The following is a 20,041-nucleotide window of genomic DNA, read 5'->3' on the forward strand; positions in this document are numbered from 1 at the left end:
TTTCCTACCTGAAAGGCCATAAAATGCTTTCGCATTAAAAATGCAATATATACACACATTGCTCAATGCGGGGCCGTGTACACGTTACTTAGATTTATGCATCGATGCGTTCAACACCCTTCAGTCGTCGATTTAACACCCTTCTTCGAGCAAAGTTGCACCTTATGTGTGGTATACACCCTTCTGATAGGGTGTTTTGGCCGAAAAGGGTGCTAAAGGGTGTGGGCGTGGGTGTAAATGCAGAAAGCACCCCTTTTAACACGCATAAGGGTGTAAAAATGTTTAGTGTATAGTCTTTATCGGGCGACCATGTTTCGCCGCCTAAGAAATGTTATCACACAGCGCGCGACGCGCCTGCATGTATCCGAAGTTTCTGGAAAGTTATCGATGCTTCTATCCGCTGTCTGCTGTCGCCGAACCTTATGTTATCTGATTTCATCGCGTGACGCGAATGGTGTAGAACATTGTGGAAGGCAAGCGGGTCCCAACGATTAGTCTGGAACGTTCGACGACTGCTGTATAAAAGCCGACGCGCTTGACCCGCTGATCAGATTTTCGACGATCGCCGACCGTGTTCGCCGCTATCGTTGTGCTATAAGTGTAGCCTCTTTTGTGGGCACAGGTTTTCCAATAAAAGTTAGTTTTGTCGTTCACAGCATTGCTACTGTGTTCTTCAACGTCACCACCACGTGACAATATATATATATATACATATATGTATATAATATATACATGCACGCGGCATCGTTTTGAGCGCGCGACCTGCATAATAAACAAACCGTTGAGGTTTAACAGCTGTCTCGCAAGAGGTGAAGGCTGCTCTCGATCACTTTGTCCTCTACGACTTCGAGTTTACCTGAAGCTTTGTTCAGGTCGCCGCTTGCTCTGCCGTTCGGCCACCATGCCCCAAGAAGATCGACAGGAGCCTCCGGCGTCACAGTCTCTGCCACCGTCAGCACGCGGAAGCGCGATCTCACCATGTTTGCTGGTCTTCGTAGTGACGACGTGGACGACTGGCTGGACAATTATGACCGCGTGAGTGAGTCTAAGAGACGGGGTGATATGCACAAGCTTCGCAACGTCGCATTCTACCTAACTGACGTGGCCAGGACTTGGGTTCTTAACCATGAGAGCATATTGCCTGACTGGGTGGCATTTAAACACCACCTTCAGCACATTTTCGGCGCCCGCTACCTCCGCTCTGAGGTAGCCAAGAAAAAGCTTGACGGACGCATGCAACTTCCCGGGGAAAGATACACCTCTTATGTCGAAGATGCCCTCGCCCTTTGCCGCCGTCTTGTAGCCACCACGACGGAATCTGATCGTGTTTGTCATATCCTAAAGGGCATTGCCCACGTTGCGTTCAACGCACTGGCGATCAACAATCCAAATACCGTGAACGATGTGATCGCGACTTGCCAACACCTGGACGCACTGCAGGCCATCCGTTTACAACCTGTCGCCTGTGACACGCCTGCTTCCTCGGATGCTGATTCGGATTCTCATACGCGAAGAGCTCCAAGCGTATGGCCTACTCAGTATTCCCGTTCTCCAGCCTCAACCTTCAGTTAGTGGCCTGCGCGACAGCATCAAAGAGGAGCTGTCCTCCATGACCTGCGCTGCGAGCTGTGCCCCTCCTTCGCCGTCGGCCTCGTATGCTCAGGTTGCGGCTTTGCAACCATCGTTCGATCAGACTGCTGCTCCTGCTCTTGCTACTGCTCCCAACCATCTGGCGACTATCACCCCGTCCGCCTGCTACAGCATTTTACACTATCCGTCCTACGCCCCGCCCAATTTGTTATTATTGCGGTATTCGCGGACACATATCGCGTTTTTGCCGAAGTCGACAACAGGATGAACGGCGTGGCTACGATATTTGTGAGAGAGACCCGTCGCTTCCGCCGAGCCCCTACCAGTGCCGGCTTTCCCAGCGCTCACTTTCTCCACCTACCGAAGCGCCTCGCAAATACCGTCCAAGGCACCGCCCCTCGCCCTCCCCTCCCCGACGCTCGACATCACCCCTGCAACCAGCCACCCGCACTCCTGACCACCGATCGTAAAACTAGACGGTGCAGTTTTTGGAGGGAAAGCTGCATGGCTCGCACAGACTACAATTCCTCCAGCGTGCCCGGAAAATACTCGCATGTGTAGAAGGTGTACCAGTTCTAGCATTGATTGATACGGGAGCAGCTATTTCTATTAATCACGCTGACTTGCACCCTCGTCTACGCAAAGTTACTACACCTTACAGTGGATCTCTCTTTTGGGGTGCAAATAAAGTTGTGATTCGGCCATCGGCACAATGCACCGTTCGAGTTTCGATCGACGGGATACGCCACCATACGCCATCCAGTTGGCACTGTTGTCTTCCTGTGCTCACATGCTTATAATAGGGTGGGACTTTCTCTCTTCGGCGTCTGCTTCCGTGAACTGTGGGCATGGAAGCACTGCAGTGATGCAGCCGCCTCAATCCCCATTCTGCTTTATCGTGCTGGCTTTGATAACTGTTACCACGTGGATCCAGCAAAGCAGCGCAGGAACCGAGCTACCGTCTCCCCGATGTGGCACCGTGTTCGCCCTTGGACTGCCATCAACACCCTTTGACTGTTGGAATGGACCCGCTTCATTTCTTCGCCAGTACGAACCTGTACTCACCATAACCTGGTCTTCCACATCGCCGTATGCATCGCAAGAGGGCTTCTTAAGCAGCTCGCCTCCTCCACCCCCCCGCTCAGTGGGCATGGAAGTACTGCAGTGATGCAGCCGCCTCAATCGCGTTTCTGCTTTATCGTGCAGGTGGGTTCTTCTCCTTCGCTGAACTGTAAAAGGTCTAGCAATCGTTGCTTGCTAGTACTTCCATTCCCACAAGTGTTGCGAGTGTGTATATGTAACAAGGTTATTGTTTCTTGCCGGTGATGTGGAGTTGAACCCTGGGCCTCCGAGGGAGGAGCCAAGCAAAGAGCACAAATAACTTCTTTCTTTGATAAAATCACTTCACAGGAACGTTTATGCAAAGCACAATGAAGTTATGGCATCTCTAAACGCTGTCAAAGAAGCGCAGAATTCACTTGAGGAAGAAATTTCCGACATTCACAACAGGCTTTCTCTGGTAGAAGACACTACGCACTTGACTGGCGAAAACGCGAGCTTGGGCGTGTCACCGCAACTGGCAACTTTAACCGAACGTCTTAACGAGCTTGAAGATCGCTGCCGCCGAGGTAATGTTATATTACATGGCATTGAAGACAGTGTTGCCGAAACATGGGCCCAGTGTAAAAAAAAGGTTTGGAAAATCCTTAACACAGCGTTAAAGCTTAACTTGGGTACCGATAACGAACGCATATCTCGTGCTCACAGGCTGGGGAAATTCACACCGGGAAAGTGCCGACCTGTCATAAACTTGCGTCTTCCAAGTTACGCGAGGGCATTCTGGCAGCAAGAGCCAAACTGAGGGCTTGTGACGTGTCGGTTAATGAAGACTTCAGCAAGGCTACAAGAAGTGTGCGCAAAAAGCTTTTTGAATACGGGAAAGCTAGTAAGGAGCAGTTCACGGTACGTTACAACAAACTATATATACACAAAAAGTGATTTGTCTACTCGCGAGCAACCGACAGTATTTGTGAACTAGAATCTGGCAGTGGCGCAATTTCAAACGAGTTCTCGTCCGCTTCTACGTCTGCAGGTCCTGCCACTTCCTTGTCCTAACACAACAAACGTTACGCCCCCTGTTCCACGAAACATATGCTTGCTGCTTTCAAATCTTCGGAGCATAAGCAATTAGAGAGACACCTTATCGGCTATCATTGACTCGTGCTCTGCTGACGTTGTGGCGCTTACAGAAACGTGGCTTTCTCCCGAAGTAGCCAGTAGTGAACTACTTGACTGCGATAAAAAATACACCATCTATCGATGTGATCGTCATACCGGAAAAGGGGAGGTGTTCTTATAGCTGTAGCCGATAACCTAGCGTCACATATGATACCACTGAATTCTTCCTTAGAGCTTGTTTGTGCGAACATCCCTTTCCGTCATCAAAGCTCTCTTGTTTGTGTATGTTACAGGCCACCCAACGCGACACCTGATTTTTGTGAATTATTGCATGACGGGTTGAGACGACCGTTGAGAATAAAGTATTTGTTAATTTATGTTAAGATTTCAATTTCACCCAACTAGTCACCAAACCAACAAGAGTAGGCCTTACGTCTGTTAACGTGTTGGATTTGATCCTGAGCACGACACCAAACTTAGTGCACTCACTGACTTATTTTCCTGGTCTTAGCGACCATTGCTGCCTTGCATTTAACTTAAACGTCGACATTACACCCCGAACTACTATTACCAAGACAATAAGAAACTACAAGAAAGGGGACTATACAGCAATAAATAAGGAACTGGAACAGTTCATTGATAATTATATGCCTGGCTTTTATGACAGGTCAATCGAGCAGAATTGGAGCCTCTTTAGAAACAAAGTCGCTGCATTGATCGACAGGCACGTACCACTACAAGTTATATCCAAAAAGCAGCAAGCGCCATGGTTTACAACAAACCTCAAAAGGCTTCTTAATAAGAAAAAGCGCCTCTTCCGTTCTGCAAAGCTCGGCAGTGGTGCTTGTCGTTGGCACGCTTATGGCGAAGCTTTTTCCGCATATCGCTCTTCCATCAAAAACGCCAGGAGTGACTATGTCAACATTACGCTTCCCTCGCTATTGTCTACTGACCCATCCAAGTTTTGGAAAAGCGTTAAACCAATGAAGGACACTGTAATAACACTTACTGATTCCGATGGGCGTGCACTGCGCAACGAAGAATGCTGTTCCATTCTTAACGACGTTTTTTCGCAATGTTTTTCCGATTCACGAGCAATCTCAGTGCCACAGCTATGCGGAAGCTGGTTTTTTCCAATGGATTTTCTCGTGATTGAATTTGAAGGAGTCATTAACTTAACCCGGAAACTTAGGCTGTCGTCTGCCTGCGGAACTGATGAGATAAACGCGAAATTTCTGAAAAACACTGAAGTGTACTCTTCCATAATATTGTCACACATTTTCATGCAGTCTCTCCAGTGCTCTACTTTGCCCACTGATTGGAAGGTGGGGAAGGTGATTCCCGTCTTTAAATCCGGTAACCAACACTCTGCCTTAAACTATCGACCAATTTCTTTAACAAGTATCCCCTGTAAGATGCTTGAGCATGTAATCTATTCTAACCTTATAACATTTCTTGAAACCAACTCATTCTTCAGCAGGTTCCAACACGGCTTTCGTAAGCATCACTCGTGCGAAACTCAGCTTCTGTCTTTTACGCATGATGTCATCTTAGCACGAGATAATAGAATTCCATTTGATTGTATGTTTCTAGACTTCGCAAAAGCTTTTGATAAAGTTTCGCACCAATTAATACTACTGAAGCTCAGCACGCTGTACATCGAGCCCATTTTCTCAATTGGATAGAATGCTTTCTGACTAACCGCACGCAGTACGTAACCGCTAATGATTGTTCCTCACATTCCTGTGAAGTTAAGTCTGGCGTTCCGCAAGGCTCAGTTTTAGGTCCTTTGCTCTTTTTAATATACATCAATGGCCTTCCGCGTAACATCACGTCATCCATAAAACCCTTTGCAGACGACTGTGTCATGTACCGTTGAATAACTAACGAAAACGACAACTACCTTCTTCAAGCTGATCTTAATCGTGTATCTGCCTGGTGTAATACTTGGCTAATGACCCTTAACGTAAATAAATGTAAAAGTATGGCAATCTCGCGTTCTAACACTTCTGAACCTTTTACGTACACCTTGAATGGAGCTAAATTCGAGCAGGTTAGTACTTACAAATGTCTTGGTGGTAACATATCGAACGATTTATCATGGCACTCTCGCATTAACTACATTACCAGCAATGCTTGTCGTACGCTTGGTTACCTTCGCCGAAACTTTCGCCAAGCGCCAGCACACCTTAAACTACAGCTATATCAAACTATAATCCCTCCAAAGCTCGAGTACGCTTCAGCCGTCTGGGATCCAGCTCAATCAACGCTAATTAACACCTTAGAATCGGTGCAGAACCGTTCAGCTCGATTTATACTCAATAATTTTGCTCGTACTGCCAGTGTCACCTTGATGAAATCCACTCTTAACCTAGCAGACCTGGTGATCAGAAGAACGATTTCACGCCTCTTGCTTTTTCATAAAATTTTCTTTCATAATCAAGTACTTCGACAGGACCTCATCTCAGAACCTTCTTACTTTTCATCACGTGTTGACCACCCAAACAAAGTAGCCGTCCCTTTGTGCCGCACTAATCTCTCTTTACATTCTTTTCTTCCGAAGACAAGTAGAGAGTGGAATCACCTTCCCCCCTCCATAGCTGCCACTGAGGACCAAGCGTTGTTCAAGTCTGCAATTACTCAACACTTACTGGTGTAGCTGCAAACTGTTGTTTTTTCCTGTAAATTCCTTTTATTGTTTTGTTTTGTATTTGCATTGTACCCGCCCCCTCTGTAACGCCCTCTGGGTCTTGAGGGTATACTAATAAATAAATAAATAAATAAATAAATAAACATAAATATCGTGTCGTGAACGCCTCGTTACCTTGACAGCGACCGACAATTGTGACGACGTGTGCAAATCGCACCTTCGTTTACGAACTGCTGACGATTGTATGGTGCCACCTGGCCGCGAATAGTTAACTCTGACATCACCGATGGCGATGTTTTTGTTGTACCGTCGGCCTGCTGCCTTTCGAAAGGGATCGATTGCTCTGGCACCCAGCCTTGTTCGCTTCACCAACGGCACGGCCACTTTGGCGGTACTGATCACAACCACTGAGCCAGTACTGCTTCCTAAAGGCGCTGTTGTTATGTGCGTCTTGGACACCCAGCCTGTCTCTGTGCTTAGCTCGACTACTGCTGTTTCACAACCACCCACAGCTATATATCCGGTACATGCTTCTGTTCTCGCTAGTGCAATCAGCACTGATCTAACGCGACAGCAAACAGGGGAGTCAATGGCGTTGTTATCCAAGCATAAAGACTGCTTCGACGTCCACTCTCCTCTTTTGGGACAGACTTCTGTGACGGCTCATCGCATACACACAAATGGCAATTCCATCGTGCGCCGGCGGCCATATCGCGTTTCTTCCGCCGAACGCCAGATCATCGATACCCACGTTGCCGACATGCTGAAACGTAGCATAATCCGTCCTTCCTCGAGCCCATGGTCGTCACCTGTCGTTTCGGTGCGTAAGAAAGATGGCTCAGTGCGATTTTGCGTAGACTACCGTGCCTTAAACAAAATAACCTGAAAAGATGTATATCCACTGCCCTGAATCGATGATGCTATAGGTTAATTACAAGACGCTGAGTATTTCTCCAGACTTGATCTACGCTCCGGATACTGACAGATCCCCATCCACGAAGCACTCAAGGAAAAAACTGCCTTTGCCACACCTGATGGACTTTATGAATTTAAGGTAATGCCTTTCGGCCTGTGTAATGCTCCCACCACGTTTGAGCGGATGATGGACACCGTACTACGGGGCCTAAAGTGGAAGACTTGCTTATGCTACCTTGGCGACATCATAATACTTTCGTCGACCTTCCATCAGCACTTGCAGCGCCTCGACAAAGTCCTGACATGCCTCTCAGCTGCTGGCCTTCAGCTGAATACAAGAAAGTGCCCCTTTGCCAGCAAAACCATTAAAGTACTCGGACACATTATCAGCAAGGAGGGCCTTCGATCCGACTCTGATAAGATTACCGCTGTCCTCCGCTTCTCCAGGCCTCAATGCGCCAAAGACCTGCGCAGCTTCCTTGGCGTAGCTTCGTATTTCCGGAGCTTCATGCGTAACTTTGCCGCTATTGCGGCACCGCTCCATCAACTCCTTCCTTCTGGAGCTCCCTACGTATGGTCGGATGAATGCCAAACTGCTTTCGACGCCCTGAAGCGTGCCCTCACGTCCGAACCTGTGGTTTGTCATTTTGACAACACCGCACCCACTCTTCTCCGTACTGACGCTAGCGGTCACGGTATCGGCGCTGTTCTTCTGCAACGTCAGAAAAATTCTGAAGGACGTGTGCTTGCATACGCAAGTCGCACGCTAACAGCTCCATAGAAGAATTATACGATTACTGAGCAAGAGTGTCTCGCCGTAGTTTGGTCTGTCCAAAAATTTCGGTCTTATCTGCAAGGCCGCCACTTTACGGTCGTTACTTATCACCACGCCTTGTGCTGGTTGGCGACGCTAAATGATTTAACGGGACGTCTCGGCCGTTGGATACTTCGTTTAGAAGAATATGACTTCGAGGCTACCTAGAAGTCTGGAAAAAAACACCAGGATGCCGGTGCTCTCTCTCGTTGTCCCCTACCACCATCTTCAAACGCTGCTTGCTTACCACTTTCCGTGAGCACACCGCAGGGCGCGTCGTCTGCATTCGCTTCACTCGCAGCTCTCGATCAGCCCCCATCCAGCCGTTCTCATACGTTTGCATCTTTATTTATTTTATTATATTCTATTTATTTTATTTGTCCATACATTGTACATATTTATTTATTTGTCCATATTTGTCCATATTTGTCTACATCCATAAACGATCAAATCGAGGCCATCCAAAGAATGCGATCCGCCTCATATGCCATAGGTACGATAGGGATCTTTCACCGTATACAGCGCTTTCATCCCTAGGCTTAGCACCGCTCTCAGATCGCCGACGCACGGAATCACTGAAGTTTTTCCATTGCATTATTGACTCTTCTTGCCGTATATCTTCGGATAACTACCTAACTCCTGCAAAACCATCTAATACTAGAAGTCACTATCACCCAAACATCTCACCTTATTTCGCCCGTACGGACACATTTAAATACAGTTTATTTCCCCGTGTAATCGAGTACTGGAATACTTTGCCTGGTCCTACTCGTTCTCTTCCTTTAAACTTATTCTTGGCGGCCATTGAATAGTTTTGATTTGTGTTTGTTTGTATTGTTCGTATTGCCTGTATTACTTACTATTTTCATTTCTCTGCCTTTCACACCCACTCCTGCAATAGGCCGATCGGGCTGCAGTATGTACAAATACAATAAAATAAATAAAAGGAGATCGGAGCCCTTTTCTTGAAAGCCATTCTTTTGAGGCACGGAGCCCCACGTGTCATTTTGAGCGACCGCGGCAGGACCTTTCTCTCTAAACTTCTCGGCTGTTTTCCGTGTTCCCGTGTTCTCCGTGCGTCCAATACCACCCATAAAACGACTTCCAGCTACCACCTTCAAAGTAATGGTCTCACAGAGCGCTTTCATCGCACGCTGTCCGACATATCAATGTACATCAACCCTGACCAGACCAATTGGGATGTCATTCTACGTTCTTCACTTTCGCGTACAACACGGCCGTCCAACGCATTACGGGGTACTCGCCCATTTTCCTTGTGTATGGTCGCCAACCGATCACTATCCTCGACGTTTCTTTCTTCGGTGTCCCCGTGCCCTCGTGCACATCGCTGTGTGAGCAGTTCTTTTCGAGCGTTACCCAGTGTTGCCAACGTGCCTGCCTCAACACCGACGTCAGTCAACAAGACCGCAAAACTCGATATGATGCATCCCACCGTGTCGTTTGTTCCACCCTGGAGACGAATTGTTGCTGTGGACCCCAGTTCGCGCTCCTGGCTTATGCGAGAAATTTCAGTGCCGTTTTATCGGACCCTACATTGTTCGGGAACAGACTTCGCCAGTTAACTATCGTGTCACTCGAGTAGTTCCGCCTTTGGACGGCCGCTGCCGTGATTGTGCAGGTTTCGCGTTTAAAGCATTTGATACGGCGTTTGCCGCCATAACAAGCGGCCAGGTTGGCCGCTTCCACGCGCGGGGGAAATCGTGTGAGCATTATATCACTCCTTCATCTTCTTCACCTGCATATATTCATCATCATGGCCAGCGTCATCGTTCTCAGCGCGTGACCTGCAAAATAAACCATCAAGATTTAACAGCTGTCTCGCAATATCTAAGAAGCCAACAAACACTGACATCAAGGGCAGCATAGCGGAAACTACTTGGGCTTAGTAAATAAAATAAAAGAAACGATACATTAATGGAAATGAAACGGGATGAAAAAACAACTTGCCGCAGGTGGGGAATGATCTCACAACCTTTGCATTACGCGGGAGATGCTCTACCAATTGAGCTACCGCGGCGCCGTTTTCCTACCCCCGTTCTTGGGTATTTATGATTCCTAGTAGAACCGTGGGACTGTTAGCCAGCGCCACCACTAGCAAACCTTGGCGGCGTATGTGGACCATCCTTTCTGCCGCAGGCGTCATGAGAATCTGATCTTTTTGGGTAACGGCAACCGGTCAATAAACACACTCATGCTACCTGAAGGCATCAATGTTGCCGGATTCGAGACCCTCGTATGTAATGAACGAGAAGAAAGGGGTTAAACGAGGGGCCCGATTTTTATTAGTCATATCTTAAGAAGCCAACAAACAGTGGCCCCAAGGACAACATAGGGGAAATTACTTGTACTTACTAAATGAAAAAAGGAATGAATAAATAATGGAAATGAAAGTTAATGAAAAAACTCATTGCCGCTGGTGGGGAACGATACCACGCCTTCCCATTACGCGTGCGATGCACTACAAATTGAGCTACCCCAGCGCCGTCTTCCCATCTACTTTCCTGGGTATTTATGTTTCCTACTAGAACCCTCGGAGTGTTAGCCAGCGCCACCACTCACAAACCTGGGCGGCGGATGTGGAACACCCTTTCTCCCGCAGGAGTCACCTGTACGTGATATGATATGATTAATAAAAATGAGGCTCCTTGGTTAATCCCCTTTCTTCTCGTTTATTATATAAGGAGGGTCTCGAATCCGGTAACATCCATGCCTTCAAGTAGCCATTTGTGGGCATATTTACCAGTTGCCTTCACTCAAAAAAGCTGACGTACTCGAGACGCCTGCGATAGAAAGGATGTTCATCCGCTGCCAAAGGCTGGCTGATGGCTCGATGACCCCTTTGGGGAACATTTGGTCCACTTCTGATTGGATGACTCAACGTTCAGCATGCGATACACGATAAGGACGCTGGCGAATAGATTCGTGTCTCCAGTGTTTATACGGTGGTGAACAACAGATGTTTGGCCTAACGGCCTGTCGCCCGAATTTAATGATGTCACTGTAAGATTCAAGCAGGACACGTATGTCCGCAGCCTGTGCAGAGGTGAGGTGAGCTGAAATCATTTTTGTGAAGTCATCCGTTAAGGAACCAGAGCTGTAAGCTGCAATTGGCGCTAATAAACGACTCTCGGCATTCAGGCTCTCAATGTCAAATTCGGAACCACTAGAAAAACTGGCAAGAACATGCCAGCCGGAATCACTTGAGGGCACAGACTGAAATTCAGAAGCGGTAGAACGACGTCGTTATAAGTAACCGTGACCAGCGTATGTGGAACATCAACGTTCCGGTTTAAAAGCACGTCGATGATGGGGCGAAGCACCTATTCGCCGTCAGGAACCTGTGGCTGGGCGGTCAAAGTGGCGTAAGTAACTGCTTCGGGTGACAGACGCACATCACAAAGCGAGCACAAGTGCAGTGGGGCGGTTCTCGGAGCATCGGCGAGTTCAGGCAGTTCTAAATGAAGAACGCCGGTCGCGCAGTCGATGAGAGCATAATGAGTGGACAAAAAGTCTAATCCCAGGATAACGTCGAGAGGGCAGTTGCCGATCACAGCAAAGAGAATAGAAGTAAGGCGACCGGCTATGCTAAAACGCGCAGTACACATTCCAAGAACAACCAGCACGCCGCCGTCGGCCGCACGAAGCACTCGGGCAGCTGCTGGGTTGAGGACCTTCTTTAAACCTCTACGTAGGCTAGCACTCATTATATATATGTGGGCTCCAATGTCGACGAGTGCTTGGACAGGTACGCCGTCTATTTTAACGCCAATTACACTAATCCTTGTGGGCACAGACAGAGAATTTGCTGCAGTAGTAGGCAATGCAGCACCACCTCCGAGGGCTGCATTCTTTAGTTTTCCGAAAGGGTGTGGCCAAAAGCCAAAGGGGCCGAAAGGCAACGTGGCTGCGGTCAACGGGAAGATGGGCGGCATGTTTGCGGTGAACGAGACTGTTGTCCGCGCGGCGATGGTGAGGGACTGTACCACGTGTTCCTAGCAGAGTTGTCGGCGCTTTTAGATTCGGCGGTGGGCGATGCATTGCGGGGATTTCCATCAAAACAGCTCAGATTGTTCGGCGTGCGAGGTGTTGAGGGCCACGAGTTGCCACAGTATCGGTCGACATGACCAATGCGGCGACAGGTGAAACATATCGGCTGGTCGTCCGCAGTTCTCCACTCAGTCTGGTTGCTATTACACAGAGAAAAGCGTCGTGTTGGAGCGAAAATAGTAGAAGGGCGTTCGTTAGCTCTCGGATTGGCGACAGCACAGACAGAATGTAAACCAATGTGTAAAGTTGCTGGCGAACTATGGCTTGCACGAGGGGAACCTTAAAATTGGTAGCATCAGAGCTACGCGAACAGAAAGCTGCGGGAGCCATAGCATACAGTTCACGTCGAACGATTCGCATCACGTCCTCTGATGGCGACGCATGCTGTTGTGCCGGTTAATCTTCACACGTCGACGTTGCGGCAGTATGGGGAAGCGTAGCGCATGGTTGCAAGGCGCGCCGGCTTTTGACCTGCTCCTTAATGATAGCATCAACTGTAGAGCAGCTTTTGCACATGAGCAGAATAAAGGCGTCATCAGCAATGCCCTTAAGCACGTGCCCGACCTTCACAGCTTCCGTCATGTCATGATTGGCTTTACGACAAAGTTCTAGCACGTCCTGAATGTACGAGACATAGGACTGCGTGGGGGATTGGGCATGGGAGGCTAGTTCCTGCTTTGCGGTAATTTTAAGGCCGGCTGGCATGCCAAACAACTCTATGAACTTCTGTTTGCATTGGTCCCAGCTGGTTAGTTCGTCGTGGTTTTCGTACTACACCTTGCCGTGCCTCTTAGGTAGAACAACAGGTTAGCTAGCATAAACGTAGGGTCCCATCTGTTGATTCCACTCACGCGTTCGTACATAGCCACCCACTCTTCAACGTTGGTGCCATCGGTCCCGGAGAAAGTTGCAGGATCCTTGGGCTGCGAAACCACAACCGGAGGTGACAGCGACCTAGCTGGCGACGGTGACGTAGGAGGCTGCATCGACGTTGCTCCCGCGTGCTCACTATCATTCATGGTGCGGACGGTGGTGCGAGGTCCACTGCGGAGCTCCGTTTCCAACCGTGGTACCCCGCACCTCGCACCCATATGTTACGGGGATGTTAGGTGTATAGAAAGACTGTATATACAATATATATGCACGGTGAGTCAGAGTAGTTAAGATAGCTGGCCACCAACAAAAGGCAGCAGCCACTGTCTCACGATCTGCTTCCTCTCTCTTGTTTCATCCTTCCGTAACAACATATATATATATATATATATATATATTTGTATATATATATATATATATATATATATATATATATACTTGGGCTGGCCAGTTTCCGCTTTCATGTTTGGGTTTTTTGGCGATCGAATCACCCGGCTGAATCGGCCGCCATGGAAGGCTGGCTCCGGTGCGATGTCTTTCACATCGACGACCGCTGCAACAGAGAGGCCCCAGCTTTTCGGCATCACGCAACCTGAAGAGTGGGGGTACTGCGTGCAATTTTTCGAGTTCTTTCAGGAGGCGACATTCTAGAGGCTGGCTAGAAGAGGTCCACATTCCCCTGCCGCTGCGGTCCCGGCGCGTATTAGATGGCCAAGGCGCTTGCGGCCCCGGCCCAGCTGAAAAAAGTTCAAGGCCAATCCGCTCTGCGAAGGTAGATGACCAGCGGAGCTCTAAACATAGAGGTAATAAAACTTCACTCATTGTCACTTAGTAGTGATGATAACAATGGCTTTCTGGTCGCTATGATATACACTGATCGGCATACTCGCAACTGCGAATACAATGTTTGATGATGTCAAATCGATGCAAGTACTCCGCTCGGTGGTCGCTTCGGCCAGATTGGTGTGGCATCGCAAGCAATATGTCTGCAACACCAAACGCCTAAAGCACTTCGTTTTCAGTCCCGACACATCCGCATTGAAATCACGAACAACAGTCACAAGGATAGTGTCATCGTAACTGTTATAACTGCAGTGTTCTTCTTATCATTTCTAAGCTGAAGTCTACAGCTACACGTGCCAATCTGGTTGCCTATCTTATGTTTTCTTACTTCGTTTCCCTTCCCCTCATTCCCTAACCTGTCTTTATATTCCGACGTGCACTGCAAATAAACGCCCATTCTTCAAGCTTGTAAGCGTGTGTCTGCCTCGCCTGCGTCAAGCGCAGTGTCCGACTTACGATGTAACAGTGGCGACGAGAAACGGAAAGTAAAACCCCTGGCAAAACCTTGAAGCACAGGACGGCAGCTACGCTACGAGGCGACGACTCGACGATGGCACACTAGCAACTGCCCGACTTCGACGACGAAAGAGACAACTGGAAGGCCTATGTTATCAAGGCAGAGGCATAGTTTGAGGCAACGGGCGTGAAGGAGTCTGCAAAGAAACGGGCACTTTTGGTGGCAGCTTTAAGCACGCGCATCGTTCAAATATTAGCAGGGCGAGTAGCGCCGAAGAAGCCGAATTCTTTGGAGTACGAAGACGTCGTGAAAGCCTTGGACGAGTTTTTTGATCCCAAGCGCCATGAGATTACCGAAAGCTTCCGCTTCTTCAATCGCTGCCAGCTTGATGGTGAGTCTGTCCAAGAATTCATTACTGAAATTCGTCGAATTGCGGACAACTGCAATTTTGGTACCATGCTCGACCGAATGCTACGGGATAGAATTGTGTGCGGCATACGATCGACTGCACTGCAGAAACAACTCCTGACAAAGAAAGATCTATCCGTAGAGGAAGCTGAAATGATGGCACTGTCGGCTGCAGATAAGGACGCCAATAAAATGGCCGCAGACACGTCGGCGGTGCTTAAAATTAAGGCGCAGTCAGCCTCAACGAAAGAGGTACTGGCCGAATGTGGGCGTTGTGGCAGCATAAAGCACAACAGTAATGCCTGCCGTTGGAGTAATGCTCGTTGTTATCACTGCGGTCGACATGGTCACCTAGCAGTAAAATACCGGAACGAAGAAAGCGCAAGATCTCGAGCTCGAGAAGGAGCCCGGGGATTTCGTGGCAGAGTACTGGCTGTTAAGGAAGGGGAGACAGATGAAGACATAGAGGATAGCATGCACATTTGGACGCTAAAATCGACGCGGGAGGTAAATGTGAAACCCCCGATGCGATGCACCTTCACATGGGGAGGTGTTGACGTGTCAATGCTTTTAGATACGGGTTCCCCGGTCTGCGTCGTGTCCCGACAGCTATTTGAGCAGCACAGAAACATTTGGCCTTCGCTCCGGCCTTCACGCATGAAGTTATCATGCTACCTCGGAAAATTGCCAGTTTTTGGAGAGCTCCTCTTGCCGGTGTCGTACGACAGTACAACTGTGGAATGCACATTGGTGGTGCTAGATTGCCCCGGTCCAAGCTTATGTGGTCGAGACCTAATTTCCCTCCTGAGCGACGCAGGCTCCCCCGTCCTCAGCCTCTCAGCCAAGCCACTGACCGCACAGCCGTCTACCACCACGCAGGTCACTGCTGACGTGTTTGCCGAGTTTCCAGATGTTTTCAGCTCGGATCTGGGCCTCATCAAAGGACCCGCGGCACACCTACAGCTGAAAGAGGGAGCCACGCCGAAGTTCTGTAAGGCCCGATCTATTCCCTTCGCCCTACGCGACAAGGTATCTGAAGAGCTTAATAGGCTCGTGGCATTAGGCATCTTGTCACCAGTGCCGCATTCCGAGTGGGCTACGCCCATTGTACCCGTCCTTAAGAAGGACGGCACCGTTAGGATTTTTGGCGACTTCAAAGTCACTTTAAATTCTGCATGTGAGCTGGAGCAGTACCCATTGCCAGTAATCAATGACATGTTCGCGTCCTTAAGCGGTGGAAAACATTTCAGCACACTAGATTTGCGTGACGCATATAACCAAGTCCCTCTCGATGAGGAATCGCGCCAGTTATGCCTGATTAGCACGCATAAAGGTCTTTTCTGCTACAACAGATTACCTTTTGGCATTGCCTCTGCGCCAGCCATTTTTCAACGCAGAATGGAAACAGTTCTACAAGGCTTATCAGGCGCGCAAGCTTATCTGGACGATGTCTTGGTATCCGAAAGAGCAGGAAGTGACGACGTGCTCAAAGCCGTTCTACAGCATTTCCGCGAGAATGGTGTTAAAGTGCGCCTCGACAAATGCAAGTTTCGGCAAGTGTCCGTTACATATCTCGGCCATCGAATCGATCAGCAAGGGTTGCACCCAATAGAAAAGAATGTCGAAGCTATCACAGAAGCCCCTAGCCCGAAAAATGTAGCCGAGCTTCGTTCTTTTCTTGGCATGATCACTTTCTACGCAAAATTTTTGCCGAACATATCGTCTCTGCTCGCTCCACTGTATCGGCTGCTGGAAAAGAACAGACATTGGCTCTGGGAACAAAAGCAACAAACGGCGTTCGATAAAGCAAAACGGTGTTTGCAGCAAGCATGTGTGTTTGTGCACTTCGACCCTTCACAACCGCTGAAACTAGAGTGCGACGCATCGCAAAAAGGTATCGGCGCAGTGCTTTTTCACACGGAAGGGAACGTCAACAAGCCAATCGGATTTCGTTCAAGGACATTGTCGAAAGCAGAAAAAAATTATTCGCAACTTGAACGTGAAGCACTGGCCCTCGTATTTGGAGTAATGAAGTTTCGTGATTATCTTCTAGGCCGAGAATTCATGCTGGTCACAGATCACCAGCCGCTCCTGGGCCTGCTGAGACCGGATCGGCCCACTCCGCCTCTGGCTGCTGCTCGCATACAGCGCTGGGCGCTGTATTTGGGAGGATTTCGCTACAAGTTACAGTATTCGCCAGGCAAGCAGCTCCTGAACGCGGACGCGCTTAGTAGGTTGCCACAAGAAACTTTGGAGCCAACCACGGAAGGGGAGCCGGCTGACTACGCTCTGGCACTCGCATCTGTCCAGGAGGGGGCGGTCTCGGTAGAAGAACTGCAGGCGCTGACGGCAGGTGACGCAGTACTTTCAAAGGTCGTGCAGTACACAAGAGATGGGTGGCCTCCAAGCTCTAAAGCATTAGAACGAAGCTTACTCCCCTTTTACGACCGCAAACTAGAACTGTCCTTGGCCCACCGTTTGCTGTATTGGGGCCGTAGAGTTGTGATTCCAGTTAACGCACAACATAGAATGTTGCACATGTTGCACGAGACACATCAAGGATCATCGGCGATGAAATCAATCGCTCGGTCAGCTTTTTGGTGGCCAGGAATGGACCGCGACATAGAACAACTGTCAGCGGGGTGCACAAGCTGCATCCAAAATCCACCAATGCCGGCATCTGCTCCGCCAGTTAACTGGCCGACCTGCCAGGAGAATTGGTCAAGAGTGCATCTAGATTTCGCGGGGCCAATCAAAGGAAACATGATCCTTGTTCTCGTAGATGCTCACAGCAAATGGATTGAGGCCGTACCAATGAAACAGGCGACCACATCTTCGACTATTACTTGCCTGCGCAGCTTCTTTAGCACGTTCGGCATCCCTCGCACCATTGTTTCAGATAATGGGACGCAGTTCACTAGCCAAGAATTTACTGATTTTGCGAACAACAATAACATAACCCACCTGCGCACGGCTGCGTTTCATCCACAGTCTAATGGCCTAGCAGAGAGAGCTGTCCGAACTGTTAAAGATGGGCTGAAAAAGATGAACCAGGGCAGATTAGAAGATTGCCTTTGCAGACTACTTTTCAACTACCGGAGAACACCCCTTGCATCGGGCAAATCTCCTTCGGAACTTCTTCTTGGCTACCAAATCCGGTCCCGCCTCGACACATGTTTTCCTCCTTTGGTTGTAGGAAGATCGGGAACATCGGATGACTGGACTCTTGCACCAGACACAAATGTTTACGTCCGTAACTTTGGTAAAGGTGATAAGTGGAAGACTGGCACGGTAAAGTCAGCAGACGGAGCTAGGATGGTGACAGTGGAAACGCCTGAGGGCCTCGTTTGGCGACACTTTGATCAAGTTCACACAAGGAAAGACCCAACGGCTACCCAAGGCCACAGGGAAAGTGAGAGCTCGTCCATCTCGAGAACTCCGGAAGAAACTTCCGAACCAAAGGCAAAAGCCGGAACTCGTGAAACGTCACCACCACAGCGTCAGTCATCACCCCAACCCCTGGACGTACGAGAGAGAAACGGTGGACCTACAGTGGCCCCGGAACTCCGACGCTCAACACGAGAGCGCAGACCTGTGCAGCGTCTTCAGTATTATTGATGGAGAAATGTTATAACTGCAGTGTTCTTCTTATCATTTCTCAGCTGAAGTCTACAGCTACACGAGCCAATCTGGTTGCCTATCTTATGTTTTCTTACTTCGTTTCCCTTCCCTTCATTCCCTAACCTGTCTTTATATTCCAACGTGCACTGCAAATAAACGCCCATTCTTCCAGCTTGTAAGCGTGTGTCTGCCTCGCCTGCGTCAAGCGCAGTGTGCGACTTGCGATGTAACAGTAACTAACCCACGGATATGAGCCATTGCATTTTTGCTTGCTTCCGCAGTATGAGCCATTGCTTACGGCGGTCTGAGCCACTGATGATGACTGTTTTCTACATGCTGTTCTGTATGTTCTACGCGTGATCAGAAACAATGCAAGTACTGTTCGTTTAATTTTGCTGAGTCCTTGTAGCCTGTGTCTTACGAGGCGATGAGCCATTGCATTTTCTGCTTGCCTACGGAGTATGAGTGCTTACGGGAGCATGAGCCATCTATGATGATAGTTTTTGTGTGCGGACACGAAAATTTTATAGTATTCTAGCCATATACAGCCCCGCAGTAATAACCCATTCAAAGGAATCCTCGCCGTGCAGCGAGATCGCCTAGCGCCGACTCCAACGGAGCTTGCCGAGCGATACGAACTCCGCCGCCGCCACCAAGCACCGAGTGATTCTGCGCCCACCTACCTCGTTGCCTTTCGAACCACGGCACAGCACTCCATCTTCAACGCCCTCGACATCGCGCTACGTGGTCGATTCATGTTCGCACTGCAGAACGACAAGGTGGAGCGGTGACTACCAGCAAAAGAAGATGTGCCCCTCACCACTGCTGTCGATAAAGCAGTCGCCGCTGAGGCCATGGCCCAGGAAGCCAGCTTATTCTTGCTCCAAAGCACAAACACGCTGCGATTCTAGCCAGTGCACGAAGGGATGTCGACGATGGATGACGGCAAGCAAGACACCGCCAAAAAAATTGACTGTGACTTAGCTCAACTAACCCTAAATATGCAAGGTGAAAGCTTGGTTTAGCCTGGTTAAGTCGGTTTCACTTAGTTAACCTTTGATTTACCTGTAATTATTATACTTAGGTATGCAATCATCGTTGAGCCAGATATGACGGCTGTTCCTAGGTCGTTAGCTGGATATTGCTACAGACGGGTTGTATTTATAAACTGGGATACACAGCGCAAGAATGACACAGGAACATACAGGAACACGGGACGAGCGTGTTCCTGGTTGTCCCTGTGTAACTGAGGAACGGGTTGGAGAACCCGTTCCACAGTAAATAATTAGTGGTAAATAAGTTAGTGTCGGATCAAGGAAATGCAATAAGATCACTTGAGCAACAAGTATCTGCCGTGCGGAAAAAAACGTCGATCTTGAAAACAGAAGTCGCAGGCTTAATCTTGTCTTCTATGAAATAGATGACGGAAACCATTCTGAAACGTGCATTCAATCAGAAAACTTGGTTAAAGATATTTGCAAAGCTAAACTGGGGATCGAACTGAATTCGATACAAAGGGCACACCGAGTAGGTCGTTACAGCGATAGGTTCAAAAGGCCAGTCCTAGTAAAATTTTCTTCATATAAGGAAAAAGAGGACGTCTTGTCAAATGCTAATAAGTTCA

General features: G+C 48.8%; 1 protein-coding gene and 1 pseudogene across 1 annotated transcript in view; both read left to right on the top strand.

Moving 5' to 3' along the window:
• LOC129387131 (alcohol dehydrogenase class-3-like) overlaps nt 1–20,041 on the top strand; it is a 762,528-nt gene that overhangs the window by 208,033 nt on the left and 534,454 nt on the right. The gene's annotated exons all lie outside the window — the stretch shown is intronic.
• On the top strand, nt 979–18,521 carry LOC129386434 (uncharacterized; annotated as a pseudogene).

Source organism: Dermacentor andersoni, chromosome 2 (assembly GCF_023375885.2).
Source record: "Dermacentor andersoni chromosome 2, qqDerAnde1_hic_scaffold, whole genome shotgun sequence".
NCBI classification, from domain to species: domain Eukaryota; kingdom Metazoa; phylum Arthropoda; class Arachnida; order Ixodida; family Ixodidae; genus Dermacentor; species Dermacentor andersoni.